Source organism: Pelophylax lessonae (assembly GCF_965119305.1).
Source record: "Pelophylax lessonae genome assembly, chromosome: 1".
Classification (NCBI taxonomy): Eukaryota; Metazoa; Chordata; class Amphibia; order Anura; family Ranidae; genus Pelophylax; species Pelophylax lessonae.
Window position 1 is genome coordinate 222,640,073 of NC_138768.1, and position 19,761 is coordinate 222,659,833.

The window sequence follows — 19,761 nt, forward strand, 5'->3', positions numbered from 1 at the left end:
AGTTGGACAATGCCCAGGCCGTAACTTAGGTCAATCACCAAGGAGGCACAAAAAGTGTCCTGGCGGCTCGGGAGGTAGCCGGCATTCTAAGGTAGACAGAATGGTTCATTCCAGCCCTCTCCGCCATATACATTCCCAGTGTGGAAAACTGGCAGGTGGATTACCTCAGTTGGCAGGCGTTGGACCAAGGGCAGTGGTCCCTTCATCCGGAGGTGTTTTATCAGTTGTGTCTCCGGTGGGGCATCCCAGAGGTGGATCTGTTGGAGTCTTGGCTCAACAGAAAGGTGCAGAGGTTTGTGGCTCGGTCACAGGATCCTCTGGCAGACGCCACAGACATGTTGGTGGCCCTGTGGGGTCAGTATCGTCTGACTGACGCCTTCCCTCCTCTCAAGCTTCTGCCAAGACTACACAGGATCGAGGCAGAAGGAATTTCGATCATCTTAGTGGCTCCAGACTGGCCTCGCCGGGCTTTGTACACCGATCTGGTGCGGCTGGTTGCCGACATTGCTTGGAAGCTCCTCTCAGGGAGGATCTGCTGTCCCAAGGACCAATCTACCATTCTGCTTTACAGTCGCTGGCTTTGATGGCTTGGCTGTTGAATGCCAGGTGCTGATGGATAGGGGGGGGGGGGGTTCTTGGGGGTTCATCCTCGCTCCTTCTAGGTGGCTCAGATTTTGACCTTCCTTCAATGGGTGGGTTGAACAGAAATTGGCCTTGAGTAACATCAAGGGCCAGGTGTAGGCTTTGGCTGCCTTCTTCCAATGACCCTTGGCCACACACTCCCTGGTGCATACCTTTTTTCAGGGTGTCCGACATTTGGTTCCCCCAGTCCGGTGCCCGTTGTCGCTTGGGACCTCAATTTGGTGATTTCGATCCTCCAGAAGGTGGCATTTTTGGTGGCTATCCCCTCTGCATGCAGAGTGTTGAAATTGGCAGCGTTAACCTGTCCTTCACCTTACTTGGTGATTCACATAGATAAGGTGGTTCTTCGCCCCTGTCCATCCCTCCCAAAGGTTGTTTCTGATTTTCATTTGAATCAAGACATAGTGTTGCCTTCCCTGTGTCCCAGGCCGAAATTGCCTTGCATGCCTTGGATGTGGTCCAGACAATTAGGGTGTACCTTGCAGCTACAGGGTCTTTTAGGAAGTCAGTTTTACTATTTGTGCTCACGGATGGGCCTCAGAAAGGGTTGTCCGCTTCCTCTGCAACTATTTCCAGATGGATCCGACAGGCGGTGATTCCGGCCTATTCCATCAAGGGTCAGGTTCCTCCTTTCCTTGTCAAGGCGCACTCTACTCAGGCGCTCAGTGCCTCCTTGGCCTTCCGTCATCATTGACGCAGGTTTGCAAGGCGGCCACCAGGTCATCAGTGCACACTTTCACAAAGTTCTATAGAGTGGATATGTTGGCATCTGCGGATGCTTCTTTTGGCTGCAAGGTTTTGCAGGCTGCTGTTTAGAGGACCTGATCCTCTTGGAGGATGGTTTCTTTTTTTGTTTTTTTTTGTTAGGTGGGCTCCAGTTGTTTTGGTTGAGATCCTGTTGCCTGGTTGGCTACTCTTTAGCCAGGGGAATTTTTTTCTGTTCCCACCCCTCATGTTTAACACTGCTTTGGTATGTCCCAATGGTTAAGAAAAATCAGGAGGTGTGCCCGTCAATGAACGAAAGAGAAAATGGGATTTTTGACTTGCTGTAAAATCCAAATGTTTATTGACAGAAACAGCCTCCCTCTGTGGAGTTGTAATTCTTCTGATACTGCTTGCAACAAAACTGAGTACCTATAGCAGGGAGAGGGAGTATACCCCCTGGGACTGCCCATAGGCGTAGCAAGATTATTTTTCTGCCTAGTGTCCTACTCCTGTAGGGGGCAGTATAACCCAATTGTTATGAAGATCAGGAGCTGTGTCCATCAATGAACATCAGAGAAATGGATTTTACGGTAAGCCAAAAATCCAATTTTTCCGACATCCCACCCTTGTTTTTTGGGCTAGTTTAGTTCCCAAACGTATGCTGCCATGGAAGTCAGGTCTGTATTTAATATCAAATACTTACCGCAATTTTCCTTTCCAGATGGACTCCATGGCAGAAGGAGTCATGAGTAGGCTAGTTACGGAACTCGGCCTCTGGCTCAGCCTGAATATTCATGGGAGTGGGGGGTCCTATGGGGCAGGAGCGAGGGCAGGCTACCCAAACATATTCTGCCATGGATGGAGTCCATCAGAACTATATATATATATATATATATATATATATATATATATATAGTATCTCAGTGAGTGAGTACACCCCTGACATTTTTGTAAATATTTTATCGTTTTCATGTGACAACACTGTACATAAGAAAATGTTTAAGTGCCAGTTCACACATATGCAATGCGGGAACCCTGTGAATCCATGCGAACTCTGTACGTAACGCACTCCTGAACCTTGCACTCTGTACATAACACACTCCTGAATCCTGCACTCTGTATGTAGCGCACTCCTGAACCCTGCACTCTGTACGTAATGCACTTCTGAAGCCTTCACTCTGTACATATCTCATTCCTAAACCCTTCACTCTGTACGTAGCGCATTCCTGAAGCCTTCACTCTGTACGTAGCGCATTCCTGAACCCTTCACTCTGTACGTAGCGCACTTATGACATCTGCTGTATGGAGTGTGGGGTGTTTTGGATCTCTGCTTATAATTATGAGAATAAAACAGTTCCGTGCCAGTTGAAAAGGAAGGTTGCACACAGCTGGTATCATCCACAAGAAAACTTTATTAAGACTGCACCATGGAGTTCAGTCTGAGCAGTCTCCAAAAACGTTTTTTGTGGATGATACCAGTGATGTGTGACCCTCCTTTTCAGACTTGCATTAACTGCAAGAGTGTGAGTGGACTCGGTGCTGGTCTGCACCTGCCCTTCACAGCACTGAAATGGTTACATACAATGGCAGGTGGAGCAGGAAACTTTGGATATACTGACCAATTCCATGTCACCTTACAGAGGTATAGGAACAATAAACTACCATCAAATAACCAAAAAAATGTCCAAGAAAAGAAAAGTTGATGCAGAGAGAAGGCAATTTAATGAGAGATGGGAAAGTGAATACATGTTTGTACTTAATGGAGACAAGCCAGTATGTCTTATTTGCTACGAGGCAGTGGCAGTAATGAAGAAATACAATTTACGCCAGTACTTTTGGACCAAACACGGAGCCAAATATGCTAACCTTAGCCTCCACCTCTTCAGACACTGCTTTCCTATATGCTTCTGGGATGCGATAGGGCTTTAAGTGGATATTTACATTGGAGTCTAACAATGTCATTATTATGTTGGATAGACCCGGCAATCCTGAAAACATTTCTTTGTTTCTCTGCAGAAATTCTTTCACTTGTTGGCTTTGGAACTTGGTCAGGGTAGCAGCAACGTGCACTAGCTCAACTCCTGCAAGGTCCTCTACAGTGACCCCTACAACAGCAGATACCTGATCTCGGTTTCTCCACGGTTTTAGCAAATTCATGTCGTAAATTTGGTAGGGTTTCCTCTTCCCAGGTTGATGTATCCTGTAATTGACATCTTTTTCCACCAATCGCCAACTTTTTCCACCACCTCAAATGGACCCTGCCACCTGGCCAAGAATTTGCTTTCTACCGTGGGTATTAAAACAGCTACCCAGTCTCCTACCTGGAACTGTCTTACCCTGGCAGACCGGTTACATACCCTTCTCTGGGCATCCTGTGCCTTTTGGGGGTGTTCCCTTCCTAACGGCATCACTTTTGCCACCCTCTCTCTCATTTGGGAAATATACTCCACCACAGTTTTGTGTGGTGAGGACTCACTTTCCCACGTTTCCTTCACCAGATTCAGAGATCCATGGGGGTCTTCGCCCATACCTTAGTTCAAATGGCGAAAAATCAGTGGAGGCCTGCGGAACCTCCTGGATGGCAAATAACAATTCCGGGAGCAACATGTCCCAATCTTTGCCATCCCTCTTTACCACTCTTTTTAGCATTGACTTTAAGGTCTTATTAAACCTCTCAACAAGGCCATCTGTCTGGGGGTGATAGACAGACATTCGCAACTGCTTGATCTGAAAGCGTTTCCAGAGGTCCACCATCACCTTTGACATAAATGGGTGCCCTGATCCATCAGGATCGCTTTGGGCAGCCCAGTGCGTGAAAACATATGAACCAACTCTCGGCAATGGCCTTAGAGATAGTTTTCCTTAATGGGACTGCCTCCGGATACCTGGTTGCGTAGCCTAATACTACCAATATATATTGGTGTCCCTTAAAAGATTTTACTAAAGGCCCCACTAGGTCCATAGCAATCCGCTCAAATGGCACCTTGATTATAGGCAAGGGAACTAAGGTGTTCCTATAGTGTGACACTGGGGGCGTTAACTGATAAGTGGGGCAGGAAGTACAGTACCTTTTTTTTCTCCACCTTCACGCCTGGCCAGTAAAACCGGTCAGTTATTCTGGCCTCTGTTTTCTCCGCCCCCAGGTGTCCGCCTAATGCGAGGAGCCTTCGCCGATACGACTGGGGAACCAGCAACTGTTCGATAATTTCCCCTCGGCTTTCAGTCACTCAATAGAGCAAATCCCCAGTTAATGCAAAATGCGGAAACCTTTGTTCTGCCCTCGGAATTTGTGGCACTCCATTCTCCACTGAAATCTGTTCTCGGGCATTGACTAAAGTGGGATCCTGTAATTGGGCGGAGCTAAATGCCCTCTTGGATACGTCCAGGTCTGTAACAGAGAGTCTCCCACCCCCCCTCAGGGGTCAACTAGGTCTTGGGACCTGAAATATGAACGTCATCAATAACATCAACATTTTCCAGCATAACACTACCAACCCTAGGTATTTCAACGCTAAGGGGGTGTGTTGTGGGCGGTTCTGGACCGGACCCCTGAGACTTTGCCCTTCGGGCCCCACTGTCTCTAGTTCTCTTGGCTGTCCAGGGAGTCCACTCTGCACCTGGTTTCATAGTTCAAGGAATAGTGGACAATCCCGCCCCACTATGGTATCGTGGATTAAGTTGTTTACCACCCCTACTTCCTGTGTCACTGAGGTACAGCCATAAGAAACAGTCACAGGAACCAAGGGGTACTCCCTGGTATCCCCATGGATACATACTACCCGAAGAGTCTTACTCACAGGACTGAGTCTCGTGATCACTCTGGCATGGACCAGTGTCACCATAGTCTCGGAGTCCAGTAACGCCTTGGCAGGAAGGTGGTTCACCCAAATCTCACATTCAAACTGTCCTGCTGTCAGATCGAAATAGGTGGTATATGCTAGTTGGGCATAGAAGGAGACTCTCCTGCCCACCCCACATTCCATGGGCTCCTCCTGAAGTGGGCACAGGATCGACAACGCAAACACTATATGTCTCCCATTTGGTTGCCAGGGGCTGACCTCCGTGGATCTGGCGAAACTGAGGCAGGGATGCAGGTTCCAGGGTCTGGTGGGCTCCCCTCCTGGATGCTGCAGCTGGCAGTACTACCCTTGATGTGGGTTCCCGACACTTGGCAGGTCCAAGCAGATCCTCCACCACGGTATACCTTTCAACCAATTCCACCAACCGGTCCACCGTTGCAGGGTCTCCATGGCTTACCCAGCATTGAAGGTCATCCAGCAGGGACCGCAGGTCCCTGTCCATCACCACCCGTTCCAGCATTTCTGGGCCAGACAACTTTTCTGGCTGCTGCCATTTTTTGACCAGCTGCACCAGTTCATGCATCTGAGGCTTCGGTGGGCAGTCAACTTGGTACCTCCAGCGGTGCACCCTTTGGGCCCTAATGGCTGTAGTCACCCCCAGGCAGGCCAGGATCTCAGCCTTCAGTTGCTCATAGTCTTTGATGTGCTCGGTCGGAAGATCAAAGTGAGCCTTTTTCGGGTCACTGGTAAGAAAGGGGGCGATTATGCCAGCCCATTGGTCATGGGGCCACCCCTCTCGCTTTGCTATCCTTTCAAAAGTAAACAGAAAGGCCTCTACTTTATCATTAGGGGTCAGTTTCTGTAAAACATGGCTTGCTCTCACAGCTTTTTGGTTGCCAGGGCCAACAGCTAAGTCACGGTTCTCACCATGGCTTACAGACAGCCAGGCGTGGTCGCCGTTAAGTACCTGACATGGGATTTGAACCTGTGTACTTTGACATTATGTCCTGTTATCCTACCTCTGAGCCACACTTCAGCTCATATGGATCCTGTCTTGTTAATCTGGTATATTGCCTGCAGCACTAGGGGGCTGTACTTCACCTGAGTATACTCCTGTGTCTCATTGTCCACCTGAAGCTAATTGCTCAATTAAGCAAGCTATAAAACACTGCCTCTCGCTTAGAGCAGTGTCAGTTCATTGCTGATCTTTGTTCCTGTTTGACAGACTTTGTTCCTGTGTTCCTGATCTTTGTTCCAAATTGTTCCTGTTTTGTCAGACTTTGTTCCTGTGTTCCTATTTCCTGAGTGTGTGTTCCAGACTGACTCCGGATTCCATCCCTACCTTGCTCCATGTTGTTCCTGCGACCTTATCTTCCTCTCCTCTCCTGATCCTTATCCGGACTCGTGTCATCCAGTGACTACAGTTATTCCTGGACTTCCCTTCCCATTGTATTCCTGCCGGACCTGCTTTTTGGAGCACCGTCCCTGCCAAGCCCCCATGCACAGATTCACAGCTCAGGTGGCTTCTTACCTGGTCACCTTGGACTGTGAATATCTGCAAGGCTGAGCTTACATCTCTGCGTTACAGACTCCAACAAAGCTAAGCCCCGTGACATAATGAACTGACCATATGGAGTCCGCAGAGATGTGCAAGATGCTCACCCATCAGGTGTCCAGCCTGGCCCAGACTGTGGCTGAATTGCAGCAAGAAGTGCTGATACTTAAAGGCACAGTACGCCCAGCCCTGGAACCTGCACATCCAGAACCCTATGTCTTGTTACCTGACAGATTTGATGGTTCCCGTTCCTCATTTACAACCTTCCGGATGGATTGTGAGCTCCTGTTTGTCCTTCAGCTCAGGACCTATTACAGTGACTTTATCAAGGTTCATTCTGCTATTAATCTGCTTTCCGGAAGGATGAAGACATGGGCATACCAAATGCTGCAGGAGAAAAGTCCTATCTTGGACAATTGGGAGTAATTTAGAACTGCTATGGACTTTCAGTGTCTTACCTCCCAGAAAGCTACTTCCAAGCCTGCTCCCGATTCCCGCAGACCTTGGGTACCTAGAGAAAAAGCCAACCCCAATACGAATATGACTCTGCCTGGTCACGTTACAAGCCTGCCTGCACCAGCCGGCCTTGTCACCCTGACACTACTCCAATATGCCTTGATCCTCCAGAGGTTAAAGAGGAGCCCATGGAGATCGGCGCCGTGCGCACCAGGCTGTCTTCCTAAGAAAGAGACCGTAGGAGAAACAGTGGCTTTTGTTTCTATTGTGGAGAGAGAGGACATTTTATCACATTTTGCCCAACTCGTCCATCCAGGTCTAAGGATCTCCCAGTGGATGCCATGCAGATCCATCCTGTCTTCCCAGAAAAACAGCCTGGAAACTGCCAAGGTTGCTGCCAGCCCTGTCCCCATTCTGTGTCTGAAAATGGCACCCAGACTATGGCAATCATTGAAACCAATACCCCTGTGGAAGTCCCTCCTCCAGCTCCAGTAACGTCTGTACCTCTTTCCAAAGAAACTCCTGTTCTAGCAAGCACCTTGATTACTTCCTGCCCTGACAACGAAGTTCTTTCACAAGACTGCACATATGCTTCTAATGGCACTGTGGTACGTAAGGAGGACCTGAAGTTGTTTGAGGAAGTATTAAAAGCTGCGAATGCCTATCCTGTAAAAGACCTCTGCAAATAACCTGTTCCTGTCCGGAGGGTGTCTTTAAAGGGAGTGTACTGTCACGGTTCTCGCCATGGCTTACAGACAGCCAGGGGTGGTCGCCGTTGAGTACCTGACATGGGATTTGAACCTGTGTACTTTGACATTCTGTCCTGTTATCCTATCTCTGAGCCACACTTCAGCTCATATGGATCCTGTCTTGTTAATCTGGTATTGCCTGCAGCACTAGGGGGCTGGACTTCACCTGAGTATACTCCTGTGTCTCATTGTCCACCTGAAGCTAATTGCTCAATTAAGCAAGCTATAGAACACTGCCTCTCGCTTAGAGTAGTGTCAGTTCATTGCTGATCTTTGTTCCTGTTTGACAGACTTTGTTCCTGTGTTCCTGATCTTTGTTCCAGATTGTTCCTGTTTGTCAGACTTTGTTCCTGTGTTCCTATTTCCTGAGCGTGTGTTCCAGACTGACTCTGGATTCCATCCTTACCTTGCTCCATGTTGTTCCTGCGACCTTATCTTCCTCTCATCTCCTGATCCTTATCCGGACTTGTGTCATCCAGTGACTACAGTTATTCCTGGACTTCCCTTCCCATTGTATTCCTGCTGGTCCTGCTTATTGGAGCACCGTCCCTGCCAAGCCCCCGTGCACAGATTCACAGCTCAGGTGGCTTCTTACCTGGTCACCTTGGACTGTGGATATCTGCAAGGGTGAGCTTACATCTCTGCGTTACAGACTCCAAAAAAGGTAAGCCCTGTGACAAGCTACTTGCTCTCGTCCCTGAGCAAGATGCTGCACTGCCTCTTTAAAGGCAGCCACTTGTGTATGTGTAAATTTTTGTTTATTAAAAATCTCACAAGCATAATAAAAACCTATTTACATATATACTAAATAAATATATAAACTAAAATATATAAACTAGAATAGCTTACATCAGCATAGAAACAGAACATTTTTACTATCATGACTAAATTCAACAAAGCCCTAATCTCCACCTAAACACCCCCGCAGGCTAAGAAACGATTACACATTGATCCCATGCATGCAGCCTTTTTTCAAAAATCCAATCTTACAAAAATCTAGGGGACGTGAAAGGACAGAAAGAAAAGCCGCACACCCAGAGACTGACAGACAGCAGCTACGGGGACCTGACATTCCTCCACGCCTTTGTCCAGGCTCCCGGCCGCCCCCTGTCCTTCTCAAGACCCTGAATCTTCCCAACCTCACCCAGAATGTTGTGCACCACCACCTCGACAGGAAGGACTTTTTTGCAAGTGGAAACCTGACACTGTACATTCCACGTGAAGTAACGGACTACTAAGCTAACTAGAAAAAGTGTCTCAAAATCGAAATCCCGATGTGTCTCAAAACACCCGTATGACCACTCCGCATAACTTAAGCGGGAAAGGAAAGGGATACCTTGAGCCGCACCCACCCGCTTGTAGACTTCTACATTGAAAGGGCACTGAAGCAAGAAATGGTCCATCGTCTCCTCCACACCGCCACACTCCACTCTTGGACAACCACGGTTCTCCGCAGAACGATGCTTCAAGTTGCCCTTCACATAGAGTCTGCCATGGAACGAGAGCCAAGCCAAATCCCAAAACTTCAAAGGGATTCTCTCCAGATCAATCAAACGCAGACCCTCCCTCATAACAGGGACTGGGCATTCCCTCAAGGCCAGTAGCTCGTTAAAAGCAGATTCAACAACCCTCTTCTCCAGGGCCTTCCCAGGAAGAGACTTAATTTTCTCCGCCATCACCTGCCACTGCCGAAGCATTTGCAGGCACGGGGCAACGTAAGGCGGGAGCTCATCATGTCGGACCCTCAGGCTTTTCACTGGCCCACCATTCTCCCAACTTCGCAGAAAAGGCCTAAACCAGGACTAAAAATACCAACCAACCCAGGCGGTTCCTCTGCCAGCATGTTATCAAAATTATGTTTCAAAAACATCAGAGAAAAAAATACCACCGGGTTGACCATACCTAAGCTACCCAGATTCAGTTTGTTCCCCCCATAACATCTGGAAAAAACAGCTGTAGATCCTTGCATAGAGAGACACTGGCAAAACACAAAGCTGACATACAGAAATACTGGGATCAGATAAGTTTTTATCAGGTCAATCCTTTCCCTGTAAGAGAGTTTCCATTCCTTCCAGCTGGCAACCTTGGCATCGGCATCTTGTAGCATGCTTTCTCAATTTGCAAGGCCATAATAGCCGGGACCAAATTTGATGCCTAAAATTTTAATTTCCTGCCGGGGCTCTGGGAAGGTGTCCGGAAGCTCAAAGCTATCGTCTTCCTCTCCCATCCAAAAAACTTCACTCTTATCCTGATTGATCTTTGAGCCAGATGCCTCAGCATACTGCTCCATCACTGAGGCCACCTCCTTTGCCTCTTCTGTCCCAGAGATGAAAACAGACACGTCATCAGCATAGGCCACAACCCTCAAAGGGGGCTCACCAGGAATGCCCAAAGGCACCCCCCACAACGGTTCACACTCTAATCTCCTGATGAAGGGATCGATTGTGAACGCGTATAGCAGAGGACTCAAAGGACACCCCTGACACACACCCAAGCCAACCTCAAAGGGCTGTCCAGTCCAACCATTCACAAGATTGAAGCTTTTAGCTCCTCTGTACAAAGTCTTTAGCCAATCAATAAATCCCCCCTCCAGGCCATACTTGCCAAGAAGCAACCATAGGTACTCATGATAGACCCGATTTTGCCTGATCCAATGCCAGCAGGTACTTTCCCCAGCCTGCAGCCCTGCACCGTTCCAGGGCCTCCCGGACAGCTAACACTGCTGAATAAGTGCTTCTACCCTGAACCGAACAGTGCTGGTGGTGAGAAAGTAGATTGCCTGCTACAGACGATAAACGCCAGAAAATGATTTTTGCCAGTATCTTCCTATCAACATTGAGAAGGCTAATGGGCTGCCAATTCTCAATTCTCGAAGAATCTTTATCCTTTTGATAGAAGAATCACTGCTGATTGTCACATGGAGGGAGAGAGTGAACCCTCTCTCAGACAGCCATTAAAAATCTCCACCAAATACGGGGCCAGAGTAACCCTAAAATGCTTGTAAAACTCAGCTGTCAATCCATCTGGCCCAGACGACTTCTTAATGGCAAGCTTATCAATAGCCTTAACCACCTCATCTGCAGTGATGTCCTCTGACAAACTCACCAGAGCCATTTCCAGTCCTGGAATAGAATCCAAAAAACCTGACATGCCTGCCCGATCAAGGTCCCTCCTGCCCATGAGGTGAGCATAATATGACCTGGCGGTTTCCAGGATCCTTGACTTGGACTTGGTCAAGGAACCCATACTGTCAACCAGGCCTACAACTGACTTAACTGCTCTACCTTGTTTGCAATTCTGGTAAGGGTCGGGCGAGTGATATTCTTATCCGTTATTCGAGACAACTCTATCAAGCTTCCTCCGCAAACGCTGGTAGGTAACATACTTATCAACCTGCTTATTTCTTCCTATGGTCTTGAAAAACCCAACGATCCTCCGTTTTGTAAGCTCCCACCACTCTGACTTACTGCTACAAAAGTCCATGATCGATACCTGTGCCTGAAAAAAATCCTCAAAGGATTGACTCACCTTCTCATCGTCCAGGAGTGCTGAATTCAGCTTCCAGGTACCCCTCCCTCTAGGTGGTGTATCGGGGCTATTAAGAGTCACAGACAGAATACAGTGATCGGAAAACTCCACCGCCTGACACACTGGTGTCGAAGGCAGAGTTCCCCTTTAAAAAAAAAAAAAACCTATCTATTCTACTCTGACTACTCCCTGAAAAGTGAATCACGTGTCATCTGGGCAGCAGTGAATGTGCACCTCAACCAGACCTGCCTCCCTAGCTATTTTGTTTAAAAAAAAAGCCATCACAGTCCAGCCCATCTTCGGTACCTCTCCTGTCCTTAGTCCTAGTGACGGTGTTGAAATCACCACCGAAGACAACTTGCTGGGCTGTAAAAAGAAAAGGCTTGATTTTCATGAAGAGGCATTTCCTGTCCCACTTTGTCTGGGGCCCATAGATGTTAATCAGGCGCAGGTCCTGCCCCCCCATGGAGACGCCTAAGACCATTCATCTACCCATTTCTACCTCAATAATCCGCCAGCAGGTTACCATGCCGGAAAAAAGTACCGCAACTCCAGTGTAAGGCTCGGCCGCAAGAGACCAGAAGGAGGGCCCACGCCTCCACTCCCTCTTTGCCAGATGAATATCGGCCAAACTAGACAACCGGGTCTCCTGCAAAAAGAAAATATCAGCATCAAACCTGCTGAGCAAAAAATAAGGCCATGTTACGAGCACTTACCGATTTAATACTGGCGACATTAATGGTCGCCACTTTTAAAGGAGTGGGTACCACCATCAGGATGATTGGGGTACACGTTTCTTAGCCTGCTTACCCCCTTGCCTACTTGAAAACCCTGCACGCTTTAGTGTCCTCTGTGATTCCTCCTCCATTGAAATAACAGACTCATCACCGAAGAACCTTCATCCTCCACCTCAGAAAACACCTCAAACTTATTGGACACCTCCACCCTCCCAAGTTCAGGTATAGGCACATCCTTCTTCTTTTTCTTCCTATTCCCAGACTTTCTTTTTGCCTCCAACCACACCATATCTTCACGAGACAACTCTGACTGTAAAGCCCCCTCCCCTTCCATTTCACCATCACCCACAACATCATCCAATCCACTCACCACAACAGTCCCCCCACCCTCACCCCAGCACCCCCACCATCATTCACTCCATCCCCCGGCGCCTCATGCCCTCCAGTCCTCAGACGACGAGGAGGGGGGTCGGTGCAGCCTTGCACACTGGTCCAGTTCCCTCCACAGCCTCTACTACTACTGGGGAGACTGACACAGGAGGATCAGACACAACATCCACTGACACTGACTCAGGGGGGCACGACACAAGGGGATGACACAACATTGGATGGACCATCAGACACTGATTGCACTGAGACAACAGGGACAGAGACATTGGGGACCCCTGACACAGCCCCCCTCTCCTCTGCCTCCTCCATGTCCAGGCGAAAAATCTCTTCCACTATAGCAGACTGATTATGCAAGGCCTCAGGGCACTGGCTGTACGCATGCCCAAACTCATCACAAAGATTGCATTTGATCTTATTGCAATCCTTAGCCAGATGCCCCAGGCCCTGACACAGAGAGCACTTCATCTCTGGACATGAGTAGGCAAAATGACCCTGAGAATTGCACTTATTACAGAGCTTGGGATGGCCAGGGTAAAACACAACAATTCTATCCTTCCCAATGAAGGCTGAGGAGGGAAGATGCTGGACCACATTCCCACACACATGCAACCTCATCTGCACCGACCACCCACCTGTCCATATGCCCCTCTCATCCACAATCTTCTTCAGAGGGGTCAGAAGCTCCCCAAATCTCCTTAGCCAGACAGACAAGTCAGCAGAGGGAATGGATTCATTCCTGACCAGGATGGTGACATTCTTCACAAGAGGTTGGGGTGAGACAAGTTTTGGGACGAGTCCCTCCCACTCTGGCAGACCCCTATACACACTCTCATACTTCTCCCAAAAAACATCAAGCAAATGGGGGCGAACAAAGGAGAGATCAGACTCATTGGAGCCTACCGGACTAATCAGAGCAAAGATGTCATCTGCCTTGAAACCCATCGCCAAAATCTTGTCCACAACCAACCTCCTGATGGGGGGGCACCCCCACCTTCCCACCTAAGCAGCACTACATTCCTGTGCTTGAAAGACAGGGGTGCAGCTGGCAGACCATCAGCAGACCTCCCTCCTGAGCCGCCTGCCTGATGTGACCCCCACACCCCAGCCAGAGCCCCAGCATACGTTTTGTTAGCAGGATTAGACACCCCAGATCTTAAAGCTGCACCATTGGCTGCAGGAGCATCAGAACCCCCGCTCTGCAAATCACCACCAGAGGCAACAGCAGGTGTCACTCCATCCACCAACACACATACATTCCCCTTTCCAGCATTACAAACAGCTTTATCATTTACATTCATTTTCCCATCCATAGCACTACTACTCCCAGCAGACCCACTCACACCAGATGCTGCTGTCTTCACCTCCTCCTCCCCTATTCTCCTCCTTTTGGTTAAAAGCCTTCCACTCCTTGTAACTATTCCCTGGGTTTCAGAAACACATTTCACAGTGCAGCTGCCATTTCCTTTCCCAACATTATCTGCTATACCAGCAGCAACCAGCGGGGACTGTGCAGAAACAATGGCAGATCCCTTTCCCTTCCCCCCAGCAGAGTTCACAGTCAAAGTTTTCTGACTATCAAAGTTCAGAGTCAAAGACTTCTTAGAATCAGCAGAGCCCAGTCCTGCAGGCAGAGCAGCCATCTTGTCTGCAGGGCTTTGTACAAACACAGCAGGGATTCCCTCCATAACACTGCTCTCCATGCTGCTCTGCATGCTAGAGTTCATGCTGTCAGTTTTAGCAAAGTATGCCTTATCAATAAGTTTTACCTTTACAGGTCCAGGTACAGTCATTGCCGTTGTCCTCATCAGCAGAATCCTCTGAAAAGCGAAAAGTTCTTCCACTTAAGGGAGACTCAATCTCCTGAACAAAGTTTAGCAGGCCTCCACCATTTTCCTCTACCTCCTGTGTTCCTCCAGCTTGCTGGGGAGGGAGGGAGGCTGAGGCCGCTGTTTCCTCCGGTGAAACAGATCCTGAGGTGGATGGGGTATCAGGGGCAGCATCCGGGACTCCCTCCTCACTCTCCACCCGTACTGCCACCGCCGATGCTAAAACTTTTCCACGACGTGCGTCATTCCTCATTTTCCGGGAAACACTCCTCATTCTGGAACTTTTCTTTAAAAGCTCCACTCTTTTCCTTTAAAGCCTTTACCAGACTCTGCTGCTTTTTGATGGCATCCTCAAAAACTTTCAACTATGGTTTCAAACTTTGCCGCTTGTTGCTCCATGCTTTATCATGCACGGCCTTCTTCTTTCTATAATCAGCTTTCAGGGTCATCAGCTTTTCCTCTTCCTTTGCAATTCTCAGCAGACGATCAGCAACCTGCTCTCTGAAAGAGGGGGTCAATTCCCCTTTTTTAGGGCCATAGCCGAGGTCTTCAGGTGAGGATGAAGCATGAGAATGCAAGTTGGATCCCTCAGGGGGACCATTGCCCGGGTCATCCCCAGAATCTCCCATCCACACTGGGGCCAGGTAACTCACCTGGCCCCCTAGTGTCTGGAGAGGGAGAGCTGCAGCACACACAACCACTCTGGTGCAGAGACTGATGTGACTGGCTCAGTGTTTTTGACCAGCTACACTAGTTCATGCATCTGAGGCTTCGGTGGGCGGTCAAGTTGGTACCTCCAGCGGTGCACCCTTTGGGCCCTTATGGCTGTAGTCACCCCCAGGCAGGCCAGGATCTCAGCCTTCAGTTGCTCATAGTCTTTGATGTACTCGGTCGGAAGATCAAAGTAAGCCTTTTGCGGGTCACCGGTAAGGAAGGGGGCGATGATGCCAGCCCATTGGTCACGGGGCAACCCCTCTCGCTTTGATATCCTTTCAAAAGTAAATAGAAAGGCCTCTACATCATCATTAGGGGTCAGTTTCTGTAAAACATGGCTTGCTCTCACAGCTTTTTGGTTGCCAGGGCCAACAGCTACTTGCTCTTGTCCCTGAGCAAGATGCTGCACTGCCTCTTTTAAGGCAGTCACTTGTGTATGTGTAGCCTCCTGCTGGGCTGTAAGATGGGTGCCCAGCAATCAGGTAGTCTCCTGCTGAGCTGCTATAGCCTCCTTATGGCGCCAGTTTGCTTCTATGTAGGCTTGCTGCTGGGTCACCGTGGCTTGCATTAGTGCCTTGATAACCTCCTCCATGTCTTTTCCTACTGTATGCAAAGACTTCACCCAACTCATGCAAATGGGTACATTGTCTCTTTAAATGTCACTTTTCAAAACGGCTTTTTCGATTTTAATGCACTGCCCGCATCCGAAACACCAATTTTATATTTGGGATGATAGCTCCAAGGGATCACGTGCACAAGCCGAGTAAACTTAAAGCAAAAGGGGTTTATTTTCTTCCACAACAGAAATAAGGCTTCCAGCAGCAGATGACCAGGCCAGATGCAAGGAGGCACACCAGAAGAGAGTCTGATTTCCTGATGGTGGCTGAATTGGAGTTTACTTTCATCTGAGCATTTCCTTATGACCAGGAGGACAAGGAAAGGAGAAAAAGGGGCTTCATCATCTGGGACTCTCTTTCCACAGACTGCCAAGGACATTGCTAACCCTGCTCAAAGGAATGTTGAGGTCTTCCAGGGAGAAAAAATAGTCTGACCGCCCAGAAGATACGGGGGGTCAAAAGGGAATTTTTTCCTCCCATTTACAATACGGGGGGTTTATTTTGTCCTTTCCTGGACAAAGGCTTTAAGAGCTGTTGAAGTTTTGACATTTTTCAAATATCAATCCTACCAAAATGTGATGCGCCAGAAATATAATAAAAAGTGATGACTTTAAATACAATAAATCATATCCAGTTCATAAGGCACATAGCAATGTGTGTGCTTCCAATAAAGTGATATGAAGAGTGTCCCCGTATCCAATTGAAGAAAATCCAGTGATGAAAACAAATTGTAAACACCAATTAGTGAATCCCTCCACCAGGTGAATTAGCCTCTCACCTTCCTAAAGGACCCAAACGGGCCAGCAATCACATGTATCATGGATCAGACTTCCAGGAAAGAGCCACACTGTATTGCACCTCGAGGGATCCCGGGACATATAAAAAACAGATGAAGAAATCTAGTGCTCTCTGCTTCCTAATAAGGGTGTGCTTTATTAGAGAAAGGCAGATCAACTCACATTTGTTGGGCACTCAGCCATGCCTGCTGTATAAGCGATGTCAGCGATCTGTTACCAGAGAGAGACTCTGCGTCGGCCATGCACGCTCCGTCCCCCTATACGCGTTACGTCGAGCGTAATGCTCCTTTGACTTCCTCGGTTGACCTACCGAGGAAGTCAAAGGAGCATTACGCTTATACAGCAGGCATGGCTGAGTGCCCAACAAATGTGAGTTGATCTGCCTTTCTCTAATAAAGCACACCCTTATTAGTAAGCAGAGAGCACTAGATTTCTTCATCTGTTTTTTATATGTCCCGGGATCCCTCGAGGTGCAATACAGTGTGGCTCTTTCCTGGAAGTCTGATCCATGATACATGTGATTGCTGGCCCGTTTGGGTCCTTTAGGAAGGTGAGAGGCTAATTCACCTGGTGGAGGGATTCACTAATTGGTGTTTACAACTTGTTTTCATCACTGGATTTTCTTCAATTGGATACGGGGACACTCTTCATATCACTTTATTGGAAGCACACACATTGCTATGTGCCTTATGAACTGGATATGATTTATTGTATTTAAAGTCATCACTTTTTATTATATTTCTGGCGCATCACATTTTGGTAGGATTTATAGTTTATTGTGATTTGTGAAACACGATTGGTGTATGCTGCCGGATACCACTTATATACTTTCACACACCTGATTTATGCACAGTGAATTGAGGTTGAGTTATTTTATCACATATATTGGGTTTGCGCTGATGGTTTTTTTGTATTTCATTTTTCAAATATCATTCTATAAAAATCAAGAGGTGGAATGTGTTGCTATGGATTTAGGTGATTTTATAGCATATGTATTTGTTAGTATAGCATAGTTAGATTTTTGAGGCAATGTGTTTTAAAAATCTAAGGCTCCCCTATTGATATGCAAAATAAACCAATCAGACCACTTCATGGGCTAAGCAGAGGAAGCTCTTTCCAGGATATGATATAATAGGAAGTAGGGGGAGGAGATTAGGTTTTTAAATAAGCACGTGGTCAGACAAAAGAGTTAGTTTTTGGAAGACAAAGAGGCAAGAAATGGCTGTTAGAAGCTGTGAGAGCTTTGGAGAGGGTTTTTAGATTGAGCCATCTCTAAGTTGAGTAACTGTTTAGTTTACTTAGTGCATACATATTGTACATACTTATGTTATTAGAAAGGCTAATTGCTTGTGCATGTTGTAGGCATATTTTGTAAGTTGTTCTGTTGTATGTGCCGCTTAGACATGTGCAGTTCATTTAGTTCCAAATCAAAAATTCTTTCAGCAAATTCGGATGTATTGGATGTATCTGAATTTTCAAATTACTATAGTACCAAATTTAAATGAAGCCAAAAAATAACATAAAAAAAATTATATTTGCTATAATTAGTGCAGATTGTTAGTTTGTTTTAGCGTCTACCGGAGTGTATAGGCTGCCGGTGTTGTGTGAAAACTCCAGTGGTCAAAATCTCCAATTATTCCTTATGTACACTCACCAGAAATAACGTGGTTGGAGATCTCGGCAAGTTGGAGCTTTCGGCAGAACACCGGTACACTGATCAGTCATCGACTATGTCCGGTGGATGCAGCTGGTGACAGATCACGCTGCTAAGCGGCCCTGTGGCCACGCATGAGGTGTGCATTATATTGTACTTTTGTGGGCTACAATTCAATAAATTTATTTTTTAAAAGCCCAATTAGGGCCCTCAAGGATGCAAATGGGGTATACAGTGGGTACGGAAAGTATTCAGACCCCCTTAAATTTTTCACTCTTTGTTATATTGCAGCCATTTGCTAAAATCATTTAAGTTCATTCTTCTTCCTCATGAATGTACACATAGCACCCCATACTGACAGAAAAACACAGAATTGTTGACATTGTTGCAGATTTATTAAAAAAGAAAAACTGAAATATCACATGGTCCTAAGTATTCAGACCCTTTGCTCAGTATTTAGTAGAAGCCCCCTTTTGATCTAATACAGCCAGGAGTCTTTTTGGGAAAGATGCAACAAGTCTTTCACACCTGGATTTGGGGATCCTCTGCCATTCCTCCTTGCAGATCCTCTCCAGTTCTGTCAGGTTGGATGGTAAACATTGGTGGACAGCCATTTTTAGGTCTCTCCAGAGATGCTCAATTGGGTTTAAGTCAGGGCTCTGGCTGGGCCATTCAAGAACAGTCACGGAGTTGTTGTGAAGCCACTCCTTCGTTATTTTAGCTGTGTGCTTAGGGTCATTGTCTTGTTGGAAGGTAAACCTTCGGCCCAGTCTGAGGTCCAGAGCACTCTGGAGAAGGTTTTTGTCCAGGATATCCCTGTACTTGGCCGCATTCATCTTTCCCTTGATTGCGACCAGTCGTCCTGTCCCTGCAGCTGAAAAACACCCCCCACAGCATGATGCTGCCACCACCATGCTTCACTGTTGGGACTGTATTGGACAGGTGATGAGCAGTTCCTGGTTTTCTCCACACATTCCGCTTAGAATTAAGGCCAAAAAGTTCTATTTTGGTCTCATCAGACCAGAGAATCTTATTTCTCACCATCTTGGAGTCCTTCAGGTGTTTTTTAGCAAACTCCATGCGAGCTTTCATGTGTCTTACACTGAGGAGAGGCTTCCGTCGGGCCACTCTGCCATAAAGCCCCGACTGGTGGAGGGCTGCAGTGATGGTTGACTTTCTACAACTTTCTCCCATCTCCTGACTGCATCTCTGGAGCTCAGCCACAGTGATCTTTGGGTTCTTCTTTACCTCTCTCACCAAGGCTCTTCTCCCCCGATAGCTCAGTTTGGCCGGACGGCCAGCTCTAGGAAGGGTTCTGGTCGTCCCAAACGTCTTCCATTTGAGGATTATGGAGGCCACTGTGCTCTTAGGAACCTTAAGTGCAGCAGAAATCTTTTTGTAACCTTGGCCAGATCTGTGCCTTGCCACAATTCTGTCTCTGAGCTCTTCAGGCAGTTCCTTTGACCTCCATGATTCTCATTTGCTCTGACATGCATTGTGATCTGGAAGGTCTTAAATAGACAGGTGTGTGGCTTTCCTAATCAAGTCCAATCAGTATAATCAAACACAGCTGGACTCAAATGAAGGTGTA